Below are 3,574 nucleotides of genomic sequence, written 5' to 3'. Positions count from 1 at the left end.
GTAGGCCTGATCCCTGCCTCGGCTCTGCGCATCCTCCAGCCGGGCTGGCCGAGCCGGGCCTGCACCTCCTGCATCCCCTTCGTCCGCGGCGCGGGCGCTGGGCCCGATCCCGGCCGCCTCAAGCCCCTTGGGGCGCCAGTAGGGCCCTGTGCCCGAGCTGCGATCCTTCTGCTCCTGGCCAGCCTGGCCGCTGTAGGATAGCTGCCTCCCGGTCAGAGCGCCGGTTCCTCCTGAGCCTGGTCTTTGCACCCTCCCTCTTCTCCCTCAGCCCGTGGGACATCGGCTCACCCTGGGCCTGGTTCTTGCCCCATTTCCTCTGCCCCCATTATCCTGGCAGGACCTCTGACTCCCAGGTCTTGCCTTAGCCCTTTTCCTTTCTTCCCTCCAGCTAGCGTTCTGGGCCCTGGCTTTGATCCTCTGCCCCAAACAGGGACACACACAACCTGATCTCTTGCTGCCCTCTCTTGCAGCAGAGGCCCTGTGTCAGTGTCGGGTTTTCTTGCTGGTGACACCCTTGACGCTGCCTGTGGGGACCCTCTGCCGAGCTGTTTAGAGCCTGTCATGATCTGTCTAGAACTGTCAGCAGCTGGAAGCATTTGCGTGCATTAGTCAGACTTAAACTGTGCTGTTATTCCAGTGCCTGTCCTCGCATGGGATGGGTGAGGACGTATTGAGCATCCAGGCCTCGTTCTCAAACATGGGCTCCTTACCAGATTATCCACAGCTCACCTCCAAGTGGTGGGGTTTAGCATTTGAGCATGAGCATCTGTTCTGCATGTGTCTGTGTCAACTTTGAGTGTCCACAACTGGTATTTGGCTGACTCACTAAGGAGCCTAGGTTTGAAAGACTGGGCCCTCTCAGAGTTTCCTCCTCTGTCTAGGTGCTGCTGCCCAACAAAAGTATATTTATAGTAAAGCCCATAAAATAGTCCAGAAACAATGTTCTGGGACTGCAGTTGCTGTAAGTAGAGTAAGCCTATGTTTTAGTCTTTGTAGCCTTTTTCTGAGGCTACCTGGAAACCTCAACAGAAAATACCCTTGGTATATAGTTCTGCAGTGCAGAAAAACTCAGGCTTCCCCCACAGAAAATACAGTCCTGAGTGTCCCATCACTCTACTGTTGCACTTGCAAGGAGAGCTGAAAGTCTTAACTTTCCTGACTTCATGTTGATCTATTTGGAGAGGCTTTCTAATGGAAGGCCCACAGCAAAAGCTCTGCATTTAATCAGCGCCTTTCACACAGAAGTGTACATAGGTAGGTTTGTGTTTAGAAACTGGTATTCCTAGATATTGCCCAAGAAAAGGAATGTCACATCTTGTACAAAACTGTATTCTTGCTATGGTTTGTATCTTCTCTTCTACTGAGTTATTTACTATTTAAACGCACTCTGACACTTAGCAGGGCTATCCAGGTATTTTGCACTTTGTTTCGTAAGTGAATAAGTGCTTTTTCTTTCTTTGTGTATTGAGTTGCTTTTGAATTGCTTCCCATATTTTTATTTCATACAAACTGAACAATTGTGGCCCCTCTATTTTATTTATAAAGGTTCAGTGTATCTTTGCCTGCCTACATCAATCTGCAAGGGAGTTGCAGAAAAGCCTCATGTTCATCGAGCCGTGAGTCACAACCAATTTTTAAAGCTGTTATAACAAAAAAAAGTGTTTGCTTTTTCTCACGAGTAACTTTAAAAGTGTAGCTTAGAAAGAAGGAAAGAAAGAAAGAAAAAAAGAAAGAAAGAAAACATTTTCAATAGACACTACATTAATCCTGGATGCTTGCAAATCCTAAGCTATATTCATACTTTAGTGTTACACATACCTGTGTCATATACACAGATTAGTTTTAAAATTGTCACATACCATTGCCACTTTGCCTTTACTTTTATGTATCATTCCCCTGACTTCCTTACTGCAGGTGTGGGCAAGAAAACTTTTCCTTTAAAACTTTTCAACAGTGGGCATAAAATTCTACAGCTGAGGTCTTGAAGAATGCAGATGGGTATAGTATGTGTTGGAGCTCGCAGTGTGTATTGACTAACTTTGTTTCTTTTTTCTTTTTTTTCCTTTTTCTGCTTTTCTGATATTGTCTTGTTTAAGTGGCTCCCAACTACAAAATGTCTTCTGGTGGGTGGGAGGTGGGTGGGAAGTACATGTTTCATGTTCCAGGCCAGTACCTACAAGCTTTGTTTTTCACGCGGCCTTGGAGAACACACTACACAATTTGGTTGCCCAAGCCAATTGGGCTAATGCATTAGGTTATTGGATCAGTAAATAGCAGTGGCCTGTAAAGATTGCCAAGCACAGCCCTGTTTTGTGATTCATGGTCCTCTGATAGCATGGGTTTTAGTATCTCCTGTCCCCTACATACTCTTTGTATATTGGGAAAAAAAAAAAGGCACAAAACATTATGGCTGTCAGCCAGGTTGTCTGTCTGTCTCTCTTTTTTTCTGGCTGTGCTGTCTCTTTACATGGATGACAGGTGATAGACACTATTTGGCTTGCCAGCACTACATTTAACATGTGATAGACTTGATGTATAAATGCAAAAATAATGTTTCAGTTGCCAGTTATAAAAAATCCAGAATAATTTATCCCTAACTAAGCTTTTTCAAACAATCTTGGGGAACAGGAAGGTGAAGTATTTTTTTTAATCCGCATATTAAGGCAAAATCATCATACCAACACCTTCATGCTTTTATCAGTATTCTAATGCTTTCTTATTTGAAACCACACCTGAATTTCAGGAGATGAAACCAGACAAAGGGTGAAGTTTACTGATGATCGTGTCTGCAAGAGTCATCTTCTGGACTGCTGCCCTCATGATATTCTGGCAGGAACGGTAAGTGTGAGTCTTTGTAAGTTGGAATAAACTCTGAGTTTGTGGAAACTGTGTGGGATGGATCCCTGTATGATATAAGCATCCTAAGAGGGGCCAGTTAGGAAATATTAGACTCAAATTCTGAATGTTTTAGTGCACAAATTCTAATGTAACTAGTCTCTGACCTAGACATGCAGCTGCCGAAATATCCAGCACAGAATTGACTGGAAGTACTTGAAAATGAGGATCCTAGAAATACTTTCATCTTGACCCCAGATAGTCTTTTCAATTTGAAATAGGACCTAAAATGCCTTTCCATTTCTTTTAAAAGGCACACAAAACTACTTTAGTTTCCAGAGATGACATGCTATATCATCCCATTTAAATATCAGGAGTTTGGTGTGGAGGCGTTTTTTTCTTTTTTTGAGAGAGAGAGGCTCTGTATACCATCATCACAGGTAACACCTAAGAAGTTACGAGGTAAGATGGATAATACTCTTTCCTTTGTAGATCTGTTTTTGATTAATTTTATCTTTGCAGTTTTTTTCTACAAAAGGTAACATAAAAAAGTTTTAAAAAGAAAATGTGACTATAAAATAATATACTGTCAAAGGGACTCGGGTATCAGACATAAGATTTAAAATCAGTTTTCTCAGTTGCTGCATTTGACCAAATTTTATGTTAGTAATATTGTTGAAGAAGGTAGTCAGAATGATCTGTCAAGCCAAGTAGCTTAAACGTATTTAAACTAGCTCTT

At 42.7% G+C, this 3,574-nt stretch overlaps 1 protein-coding gene across 2 annotated transcripts in view; it reads left to right on the top strand.

Annotated features, from left to right (window-relative positions):
• Positions 1-60: 60 nt before the first annotated feature.
• The window catches only part of LUC7L (LUC7 like), a 57,532-nt gene continuing 54,018 nt past the window's right edge, over positions 61-3,574 (top strand). Inside the window, exons 1-2 of one of the 2 annotated variants that reach the window (XM_019507509.1) lie at positions 1,564-1,616; positions 2,744-2,838. The gene's annotated coding sequence lies outside the window, so the exon portion shown is untranslated. Of the gene's footprint in view, positions 2,839-3,574 lie in introns of both variants that reach the window. The other variant, XM_019507508.1, reaches the window with a different exon arrangement.

This window comes from Gavialis gangeticus, unplaced genomic scaffold (genome assembly GCF_001723915.1).
Source record: "Gavialis gangeticus isolate Ggan-Ray unplaced genomic scaffold, GavGan_comp1, whole genome shotgun sequence".
NCBI lineage: Eukaryota > Metazoa > Chordata > Crocodylia > Gavialidae > Gavialis > Gavialis gangeticus.
The sequence above is the reverse complement of the archived record's forward strand: the minus strand, read 5'-3'. Positions and strand labels throughout refer to the sequence as shown.